Here is an 11,716-nt window from a genome sequence, read left to right on the forward strand (position 1 = left end):
GATTTGTAAGCAAAGATGCTTCTTTGAGTGAAAGAATAGCAGCATTGGGGACCACCATAGCTATGAGCACCAAACAAAAACTGGGGTGGGGGTTGTGAACATGTATATAATAAACCTACAATGAAGGCCAAGGGTGTTATGTATCAAATACCTTATGCAGGTCTCAAATCTCTTAAAACTATTGACAGTCTTTTAACCAAAAAGCAGCGCAAGAAAAAAAGCTCTTGTCTTGCAAAGGGTCATGGTATGAAATTGTTGCTTAGTACCCCCCAATTAAAAAAATTACAACAATCCAGGAAAAAATTGCATACAGGGGGATTCATATTTACCATCCCGGCCATCTTAGCAGCTTTGGGGGCTGTGGGGAGCTTGGCTGGGGGATCAGCTGCCATAGCAAAAACAGTAATAGATGCCAAGAAAAATAGGGCAGAATTAGATGAGCAGAAGCGCCATAACCTGGCCATGGAGAAAAAAGGCAAAGGTGTTAAGAGAGCCATGAATAAGTTTAAAAAAAACAAGAGCCGCTTACAAACCAAGATATTGAAGCTTTGATCAAGCCACTGGGCATCAAATATTTTAGGGGTGTGTACATGTCTGATTCTTTACCAGAACAACCACTCAACAAAGAGTGTGGCATTGTTAATTTGGATGAGTACAAAAATCAGGGCACTCACTGGATCTGTTATCTTAAATATTTAAACAATGAGGCATTTGTTTTTGATTCATTTGGAGGTGTTCCACCTGAAAATTTAGTAAAATATCTAAAATCAGCTAATCTTTATTACAATAATGCCCGTGTTCAAAACTTCAAAGATGTTAATTGCGGACATTTGTGTTTATCTGTTCTCAGATATATGTCTCAAATAAATAAACCATCAATTGAAAATTTTCAAAAAGCCTTGTGGTATCTGAAACATCATGGGGGTATTCCATCTCACCAGCCAAAATTCAATATTGAAACTCAAATTGCATGATGACATAGTGTATCCCAAAACAATAGCTCTCAGAGCATTTTACGGCATGTACCTGATCCCTAATATTACGCACCACAACAATACAATTGCAGTAGGGGATCAAAAAATTGTCATCACTCCAGGGCAATATAATCTGTCCACTCTAAATGCTCAATTACCCAGAGGTGTAGTTTTAAGTCAAAATTCTGTCACTCACAGAGTAGAGATTGTATCTGCTACGGAGACAGTGCATCTGGGTACTATAGGAGAGCTGCTAGGCTTTGAGAACAACACAAAACTTGAACCGGCCATCAAACACACTGCTATGAATATACCTAAATTCTTAGCCATAGAGACTCTGAATATTCACTGTAATGTGGCCGAGGGTATGATCACCAAATCAAATGGCATAGGCACTCACAAACAAACCGGCATCATTGCAACATTCAAACCTAATTCCGAATTCATGGAGCCCATCATCTACAATCCATCCCCAACATTATATTTTCCTGTATGCCATAATAGAATAGATTACATTGAATTGATGGTCACTAATGAAAAAGAAGAATTAGTTGATTTTGCTGGAGCCACAACAACTGCTATCATAGAGATTAACATTTAAATAAAAATACATACAATGGAAAATATTGAGAGTTATGAGCTACAATCATTCCCTCCAAACAGGAGGACATTTGCAAATTTAAATCAACCCAACACAGAGATTGAGGTTGATCTTGATGTAGGGGATGGCTTTATACACCCCCACAGAGCAGATCTATACATCAAATTTGATGTTGTAAAGCTCGATGGAACAGATTACCCGGCAAATTCAAATATAAGATTGGTGGATAATTTTGTGCCGCATCTGTTCTCTGAAATTGAGATCAGAAAGCATGGCGTTGTTATAAACAGAATAGATTATCCCGGCATTACCTCCACGGCTTTGGCCACACTAAAATTATCCAAAACCGAAGCTTCTTACTACAAAATAGGTGGATTTGAGGCTGGTGATAAGATATTATCTAAGAACCACACAGTGCTGTTCCCCATGCGCCTGTTGCCAGGATTCTTCTCGGATTACAAAGAAATTATGTGGAAGGGTGGGTTAAGAATTACATTTAGAAGAGCTGCAAATGATAACAATGCTTTGATGAGGTACAGCACATTAAACCCTACAGGGGAAGCTCTGCCTAATACCCTACCTGATGCAGGCAAATGCATTATTCAGACTATGGAGTTAAGAATCCCTGTTGTTGAATATGAGGCCAGTTACGCTCTTAAATACAAAGCAGATATCCTAAAAAATCCACAGGTTCCTCTGCAATTTTATACATATCAATGCGTACAGAAGCCTGCCTCTGGTACTTATTATGAGTTTGATGCCACAAATTCATTCTCCAGTATTCAATTTGACATGCCTGATTTTGTAGTGGTATTGTTTCAGACTGGAAGACACAATAATCAGGAAAAAAATTCAAGTAGATTTGATAACTGCAACATCAAGAACATATATCTTAAAAATGGCAGAAATGAGGTATTCCCCAGAGAAAATTACAATTTAGACATGTCCAAGGATGATTTTCTCAAATTATATGAGGCATTTTCGGCTTTCAAAAGAGTCACTACTGGCAGTACTGATATGTACTACACTCCAGATGAATTCAAAACACGGAGACCCATGTTTGTAATCAACACTTCAAAAAGAAAACAAGTTGTGGTGAATGACAGAACAAACATTAAAATTATCTGTGAATTCCATGAGGCTTTACCTGAAGACACCATTTGTAGTGTCATTCTCATAGGTGAAAAATCATATGTTTATGATGTAAGAAATGAGAGAGTCACGGAGCAATTCTAGAGGAGCTCTGCATATTGCATTGTTTTAATATTGGATTGAGGCTGGGGTCCAATTAAACTTAAATTGGAAGTAAATATGTGTGTGTGTGTGTATATGTGTGTGTGTATGTGTGTGGATGGCCAGTTTTAAGTGTGGCCACAAGAGGGGCATATTTTTAACAAATTTATGGATAACAATCTCACAGAAGTGCCTTTTGTAAGTATAAACAAATCAATCTGAGAGGGTCATACTTTCTGAGGAAATTCCCGAGGGCATTTTCACAAAAATCTTAGATTAGACAAGATTCCACACTTGAACAAAAAGCTCATATGCTCATGTTAAGCTTGTTTTAAGTATAGCAAATCTGCTTGAGGAGGGGTTCATACTTTCTCGGGTTTATAGTACCGTAAATACTACTACTCATCGAGACTCTGAACGTACACTGCAACGTAGCGGAAGGCATGATCACGAAATCTTCGCACGGATTAGGAAGTCACAAGCAGACGGGAATCATAGCCACTTTCAAACCAAGTTCCGAATTCATGGAACCGATCATCTACACACCCTCTTCGCCGATCTATTTTCCAGTATGTCGCAACCGCATAGACGACATAGAGTTGGTGGTGACGAACGAGAAAGGAGAGGTGGTGGATTTCGCAGGTGCAACGACCACTGCCATCGTGGAGATCAACGTATAATAAATAACCATACATAGTGGAAAAACAAATGGAGCAAATCGAAAGTTACGAGTTGCAATCTTTCCCTCCCAACCGTCGCACGTTCGCAAATTTGAACGAAGCGAACCGGGAGATCGAATACGACGTGGACGTAGGCGACGGGTTCGTTCATCCTCACAGAGCGGATCTCTACCTTCAATTCGACGTGGTGAAGAAGGAAGGCGGAGACGCGTTTCCCCCAGCAGCAGCAAATTTGATACTCGTGGACAACTTCGTGCCTCACCTGTTCTCGCAGGTGGAGGTGAGGAAACACGGTACCGTCATCGACAGAATCGATTATCCAGGCATCACGTCGACGGCGGTGGGAACGTTGAAATTATCCAAAACGGACGCGGCATACTATCAGGCGAGAGGATTCGAAGCGGGGACCAAAATATCGACGAGAAGTCACACGGTGCTCTTTCCCATGCCTCTGCTTCCGGGATTCTTCTCGGACTACAAGGAGATCATGTGGAAGGGAGGACTGAGAATCACGTTTCGAAGAGCGGCCAACGACAACGACGCACTGATGCGATACAGCAACTTGAACGCCGACGGCACGCCGATAGCCAACACTTTACCCGAAGCAGCCAAATGCGTCATCCGGAGCATGGAGTTGAGAATGTCGGTGGTGGAATACGAAACGAACTACGCCCTCAAGTACAAAGCCGAGATATTGAAGAGTCCGCAGGTACCGATTCACTTTCACGGTTACCAGTGCGTGCAAAAGATAGCGTCAGGAAGTCACCTGGAATTCGACGTGACGACGCAGTTCAACAACATACAGTTCGACATGCCAGATTTCGTCGTAGTGCTCTTTCAGACCGGGAGGGACAAGAATCAGGAAAAAGATTCCAGCAAGTTCGACGACTGCAAGATCAAGAACGTTTATCTCAAGAACGGTAGGAACGAAGTGTTCCCGCGCGAAAATTACAACCTCGACATGACCAAAGACGATTACCTCAAACTTTACGAAGCTTACACGGCTTACAAGCGCGTGACCGAGGGAAGCGTGGACGTGTACTACGCGCCCAGCGAATTCAAAGCACGCAGGCCGATGTTCGTCATCAACACGACGAAAAGGAAGCAGGTCGTGGTCAACGATCGCACCAACATCAAGATCGTCTGCGAGTTCCACGACGCGCTGCCTGCCGATACTCTAGGCAGCGTCATCCTGGTCGCAGAGAAGTCATTCGTCCACGACGTGAAGAACGAGAGGGTCACGGAGCAGTTTTAAAAAAAAATCCCTAAAAAAATTGCCACATACTAAAAAAAAACTCAACAAGGTTATATAAAATATAATATAAGTTAGTTCGATGCTGCAAATAAAAAAAAAATGATAGGTCACTGAAGATCGTAAAAAAAAAATCGTAAGATAGGTTAAGTTATATCACGTAAGATCGTGATCGAGTAAGATGTTGGCAACACTGCGAGAAAATAAGGCTTGTGTCTTACAAGAGCAAACCATTAAGTCGAGCCCACACTTTCGGTTGGTGAACTCTCTCCATTTGGGTCTACTACAGTTTGGTGTGCAAATCAAGAAAAAAATGATAGGTTAAGTTATATCACTGAAGATCGTAAAAAAAATCGTAAGATAGGTAAAGTTATATCACGTAAGATCGTGATCGAGTGAGGTGTTGGCAACACTGCGAGAAAATGGAGCTTATGCCTTACAAGAGAAAACCATTAAGGCGAGCTCCACCGAACCCCACTCCGAGCTCCACTTTCGGGCTTAGAACCCGGGCACCTGCACTACTAGTAAAGTAGGTCAAAGCACGTAGAGGCTCTCGTGTAGTTTAGCACGTAATAAAAAAAAAAGGATAGGTTAAGTTATATCACGTAAGATCGTGATATACCTACAAGTGTGAGGTGGGAAAAAAAGGGAAATTTTACTAAAACATCGCTAAACGCTAAAACATCGACAAAAAATTGTCAAAAACTGATATTCGATTGATAAAAAAAAGAGGATACAAATGCATACCTACCAAGTATGAGTGGGAAAAAGGGAAATTTTACTAAAACATCGCTAAACGCTAAAACGTCGACAAAAAATTGTCAAAATATGTCAAAAAGTGATATTCAATTGATAAAAAAAGAGGCTAAAAGACGATACCTACTAAGTATTACTTAGAAACAATCAACTTACACTACTCACAAACTCACAAACAACGTAATACTTTACATTATAATGAAACTACTTTCACCATTCCAGGTTCTGTTTGCACAGACTCTTGTCTAGCAACAATAGCTTGTTTCTTATTCCTTTAAGGGCAGCACTACAGTTGAGTTACCTGCTTATATCTGATAAAGTTGCGAGGAATACTGTAGCATCTAATAAGGTATATTGTAGATTTTACGCAGCTCCAAGGTACACATTAAGTCGTAAATCTTGTTAGAGTACTCCTTCCCATCAACCATAAATTGATCAAAACCTACAAGTCGCTAGTGATTTGACAACGTCATCATGCGTGTTACCCCGGTAAGAAGAAGATTAGTTCACGCACATAGATATTGGTTGCTCAAGTCACTCCCATCTTTCTTTGGCTGTGGACGATTTAAAAGAATCTTTCCGACACCGGGAATCGAACCCGGGCCTCCTGGGTGAAAGCCAGGTATCCTAGCCACTAGACCATGCCGGAGATATTTAGGAAACATTTCGTTCTTCCAGACAACCAGTCTCCTTGAATTTCTTTCCAGATTTTAGACTCAAACAAAACATGTGCCACCTCTCACACACGAGTCAAAACTAAGCGTGTAGAACAATCATTTCCGTAGCTTCGTAGCGCAAATCTGAAATAATTCTACACATGTTGATCCATTCTACGGAAAACTTGGATATTGTTTTTGATTTTGATTGATTTTTTCGAGGGAGGGCAAGGAAGGTATTCTTTTCCAGGGGGACAAACAAGGCACATTTTTCAAAAGACAGTGTTGTTCCCTAAAAAAAACATTGCTTAATTTGGAATTTATGATTTTCATCCAATAATTAACACATATTATTGTGGTTAGAATGAAATTAAATGTGTAAATTCATAATTTTTCGTTGATTCATTTATTTTATTTTACTTCGCGTTTTGAGCCTCTTGCCTAATTTGCGAAGAGTGATGAAATAATGAAATTGATGAATGGGCATCCACAAACAAACATGCCCTAGAGGGATTCGAACCCGGGAACCCTGGAGTCGCAGCGCGATGTGATAACCACTCAACCACAGAGTCCAGCATAATTTTTGGTTGACTTTCAATTCCAGGGGGGCCACGGCTACCCCTTCCGGACGCCCATGCATTGCACTAGGAACACTTTCACCCGTGAAGTTATTCCTGAGTTAATATGAAAAATTTTAATTTTTCCAAGTTAAAGAATAGGAAACTTTATGTCCTCATTCAATTCAAGAATTGCGGCTATTTATTTACGTAAGGTAAGTATCCTCCAGGTGACGAAGGATGAAAAAACTGTACCTTTCCGGCACCGGGAATCGAACCCGGGCCTCCTTGGTGAAAGCCAGGTATCCTAGCCACTAGACCATGCAGGAGGACACAAGTGATAATTTCAACTACCAAAACTATCAGGTTAGATTTCGTCATTTTAGACCATCTAGTTTGGCAACATTAATCGTATCGACACCTGATTCTACGAATTCTCAGCAGTCTGAGTGGCAACAGGATGTTTCACAATTTGGTCTTGATTGATTATGAATTCATGTTTCATTGCCAAAGGAACGAAACGGTTACTTTCTTCTTGCTTGTCAGCTTGGATGAACAATTATATTTTCCTATAATAATAATAATAATCCTTTGCGCAACAGCCCTGAAGGGCATTGCCTTACCTACCGACTGCCGGTATCCCTCCCACGCTTTCCTTCGTCATCTCTAAGCGTGGAGATCTGAAACCAGAATTGGAATAGCCGGGAGGTCAGCCCGACGTATCCCCAGCCGTTATATTAGGTTTCCGGGACCGGATTACGCTTACTCATTCAAAACTCCCCAATTTCCTCACGATGGTGGGTTGCCACCGGCCCTATACGTAGGCCGAATAAATTCCGACCAGAGCCGGATTCAAACCTACGCCGTCCCGCAGCAAACGATCTTAAGACGAGAGAACGCCTTCACCCGCTCGCCTACGGAGGATATTTTCCTATACAACTTGAAAACATGCGGAAACAGAATTGTGCCTCGAATACGTTCATTACAAATTCGTAAATATCAATCGTCAGTCAAATTACGGTTATCACATTTCCCAAGTTACGCCAGCGTTATTTCATCCCATCTCACTGGATTCACTGACAAAGAAGCTCACGAGAGTTAAGAAAATTTTAATTTTGAAATGCACTGTCGCTCGAAGTGAAGCAATCAATCGATTTATTTCGTTCTTAATCAGCACGAATTGAAGCTTTTCGAAATTGGATACGAACTAAGGGAAATATGAAAACCAACTAAAACAAAATCCGCCAAGGTTGTTTTAAATATTCCTAAACATTTAACTGTTATTTGCCAGTTAATTACGTTAGAAATTCCAGAATTATTAACGATATCCAGACTATCCTAAAATCTAGAGAGCCTCTTCTGTAATTCCATGTCAAAAAACAATACCTTTCTCGTTAGCATTAACTTATAGTTTATCATGTGTCTTGAGAATCGAAATCCCTTCATTGCTTTGTTTCGTAGACAAAGATGGACGAACAACCCTTCATTTGCTGTGAAACACGTGTTTGTAAATATGATTGACATAAAGAACTTCCAAGGAGGAATTCATTTAATCTTCAAGAAACATTTTACTACGTAAACTGTTCACATGTTGGAGTGTAACGATTAGATGAAATAATATCATATCAGCAAACACGAGATGGACATCAAATACACCTAGTTGATGTTGTGCGATGAAAACACATATGTTAACAAGATTAACTGCATTTATTACACAAACTCATAATGTTGTGCGATGGAAACACATATGTTAACAAGATTAACTGCATTTATTACACAAACTCACAAACAACGTAATACTTTACATTATAACGAAACTACTTTCACCATTCCAGGTTCTGTTTGCACAGACTCTTGTCTAGCAACAATAGCTTGTTTCTTATTCCTTTAGGAGGCAACACTACAGTTGAGTTACCTGCTTATATCTGGTAAAGTTGCGAGGAATACTGTAGCATCTAATAAGGTATATTGTAGATTTTACGCAGCTCCAAGGTACACATTAAGTCGTAAATCTTGTTAGAGTACTCCTTCCCATCAACCATAAATTGATCAAAACCTACAAGTCGCTAGTGATTTGACAACGTCATCATGCGCGTTACCGCGGTAAGAAGAAGATTAGTTCACGCACATAGATATTGGTTGCTCAAGTCACTCCCATCTTTCTTTGGCTGTAGACGATTTAAAAGAATCTTTCCGACACCGGGAATCGAACCCGGGCCTCCTGGGTGAAAGCCAGGTATCCTAGCCACTAGACCATGCCGGAGATATTTAGGAAACATTTCGTTCTTCCAGACAACCAGTCTCCTTGAATTTCTTTCCAGATTTTAGACTCAAACAAAACATGTGCCACCTCTCACACACGAGTCAAAACTAAGCGTGTAGAACAATCATTTCCGTAGCTTCGTAGCGCAAATCTCAAATAATTCTACAAATGTTGATCCATTCTACGGAAAACTTGGATATTGTTTTTGATTTAACCCAAGCAGGAACTCAATAATTTTTTCTTTCTAGAAATTTGGCGATCGTCAATTCACATTCGTCGATTGGCATCTGCAATGTACGTATATGGTCCTAAATATAAACACCAGTGCAGTTTCCAAAAATAGAGAAAGTACCCAAAATATCACACGTGAAGGTCCCACCCAGATTTGAACTCGGATCGCTGGATTCAGAGTCCAGAGTGCTAACCGTTACACCATGGAACCCACAGTTTCTAACTTACAAAATTATCATCCCCTTACAGGATATGTGCAAAAATCCTTCATTCGAACCTACTTAAGAATCAATGTTGCCGCTACTTCGTCCTGCACGAAATTTCCTCTACTTATGTATGCGATTCCTCAGCAGTATAACGCAGGGCAATATACAAAGATGATGCTGGCTGTCCACACTCTGAAGATTTGGAAAATTCTTTCAACATACAGAACTGTACCATTGCACCATGGACGTCAGCAGGATTTTTTCGAGGGAGGGGCAAGGAAGGTATTCTTTTCCAGGGGGACAAACAAGGCACATTTTTCAAAAGACAGTGTTGTTCCCTAAAAAAAACATTGCTTAAATTGGAATTTATGATTTTCATCCAATAATTAACACATATTATTGTGGTTAGAATGAAATTAAATGTGTAAATTCATAATTTTTCGTTGATTCATTTATTTTATTTTACTTCGCGTTTTGAGCCTCTTGGCTAATTTGCGAAGAGTTATGAAATAATGAAATTGATGAATGGACATCCACAAACAAACATGCCCTAGAGGGATTCGAACCCGGGAACCCTGGAGTCGCAGCGCGATGTGATAACCACTCAGCCACAGAGTCCAGCATAATTTTTGGTTGACTTTCAATTCCAGGGGGGCCACGGCTACCCCTTCCGGACGCCCATGCATTGCACTAGGAACACTTTCACCCGTGAAGTTATTCCTGAGTTAATATGAAAAATATTAATTTTTGCAAGTTAAAGAATAGGAAACTTTATGTCCTCATTCAATTCAAGAATTGCGGCTATTTATTTACGTAAGGTAAGTATCCTCCAGGTGACAAAGGATGAAAAAACTGTACTTTTCCGGCACCGGGAATCGAACCCGGGCCTCCTGGGTGAGAGCCAGGTATCCTAGCCACTAGACCATGCCGGAGGCCACAAACGTTAATTTCAACTAACAAAACTATCAGGGAGCTTATTATTGAAACTCGTTACGGTAGCTAGCTGACGAGTTGGTGGCTGAAGTCGGTTGCAAGACAAACGACATCGAATATACCGTATTATTGAAACTCACTCGTTCGCTGGCTCTCGAGTCGTTCCGTTAGCTAGCACTCGGTAGCTCATACCCAACCGAGATCAATCGTTCGGTCGAGTCGTTTGTCATAATTGTCGAAGATGGATGTATATTTATGTTTGCTTTTGGTACCTCAGACAAGGATAATGTGAGATGCAAGAGAATACTTACATTCCGGGCCATCTTAGAGTGAGTATGTTACGATTTGTATTATTATTATTATAAACTTGCACATTAAAATAACAGTAATCAGCGATGTAAATATGCCGTTGTTAATCAATGCATTTTTTTCGATTTCTTAAGAAAATATTGGTTTCCGCGTACACATGCTTGACTTTGTTGAAGACATATTTGTCAGTGTATTTTGTATTGCAGTACAAGGTGTAAATAAAAATATATTTAAAAAATACAATAGGTTTTTCCAATGTTTTTTTAAGTTGCCATAATGACACGGTGCTATATCCACGGAAAACATTACCTTTTATAGACTGGGCCAATTTTCGAAAATTCTGAATGTAGGAAGCATTTTTGAGGAAAAGCGGGCAAACAACATTTTCTGAATGTATTTCATGTGCTGATTACGAATATTTTGTTTGCCACTCTCGATTTTGGTGTTATATGCTTCAAATCGCTAAGAAACAAAATGGCGGCCATACGAAATGAGTTCTTATTAACTTTTGAAGGAGCAGAATCAAAATAGTGATCTTGGTGTCAAACGTTATGTTTTGGGGTATGCTGAATCCAAATATTATGTTTTGTAATCTGAAATTTTAAGCTATGTGCTCCAAATCGCTAAAAAAACAAAATGGCGGCAATACGAAATGAGGTCCTAATAACTTTTGAAGGAGCAGAAAGAAAATAGTGATCTTGGTGTCAAACATTATGTTTTTGGGTATGCTGAATCCAAATATTATGTTTTCTAATCTGAAATTTTAAGCTGTTTGTTCCAAATCGCTAAAAAACAAAATGGCGGCTACGTGCATCCGTGCAATGTTTCGTATCCATACTTTTCAACTAGGAATAAAACAGTGTAACAGTACGTTTTTAATACAGAAAAAAAGTATAGAACATTTCTGAAGTAAAGATGCAAAATAATAATATTATTCAAAGCAAAAGACCATATTGAAATATTAACAGTACCAGTGTATGATAAATCCGCAAGGTATCCTTATTCAACCTTATTTTGCCTACAAAAATAGTATAACATTTTTCTAGTCACGGATATTCATGCACT

At 39.7% G+C, this 11,716-nt stretch overlaps 5 non-coding genes across 5 annotated transcripts; all 5 read right to left on the reverse strand.

Annotated features, from left to right (window-relative positions):
* Nucleotides 1–6,073: 6,073 nt before the first annotated feature.
* Nucleotides 6,074–6,145, reverse strand: TRNAE-UUC (transfer RNA glutamic acid (anticodon UUC)). Its single transcript has one exon. It is a non-coding gene; the product is annotated as a tRNA-Glu (tRNA).
* Nucleotides 6,146–6,966: 821 nt separating this feature from the next.
* Nucleotides 6,967–7,038, reverse strand: TRNAE-UUC (transfer RNA glutamic acid (anticodon UUC)). Its single transcript has one exon. It is a non-coding gene; the product is annotated as a tRNA-Glu (tRNA).
* Nucleotides 7,039–8,900: 1,862 nt separating this feature from the next.
* TRNAE-UUC (transfer RNA glutamic acid (anticodon UUC)) lies at nt 8,901–8,972 on the reverse strand. The gene has a single exon. It is a non-coding gene; the product is annotated as a tRNA-Glu (tRNA).
* A 370-nt stretch (nt 8,973–9,342) lies between these two features.
* On the reverse strand, nt 9,343–9,414 carry TRNAQ-CUG (transfer RNA glutamine (anticodon CUG)). Its single transcript has one exon. It is a non-coding gene; the product is annotated as a tRNA-Gln (tRNA).
* An 855-nt stretch (nt 9,415–10,269) lies between these two features.
* TRNAE-CUC (transfer RNA glutamic acid (anticodon CUC)) lies at nt 10,270–10,341 on the reverse strand. The gene has a single exon. It is a non-coding gene; the product is annotated as a tRNA-Glu (tRNA).
* Between the last annotated feature and the right edge of the window lie 1,375 nt (nt 10,342–11,716).

The sequence above is a fragment of the Lepisma saccharinum genome, chromosome 13 (genome assembly GCF_977018435.1).
Source record: "Lepisma saccharinum chromosome 13, izLepSacc3.1, whole genome shotgun sequence".
NCBI lineage: Eukaryota > Metazoa > Arthropoda > Insecta > Zygentoma > Lepismatidae > Lepisma > Lepisma saccharinum.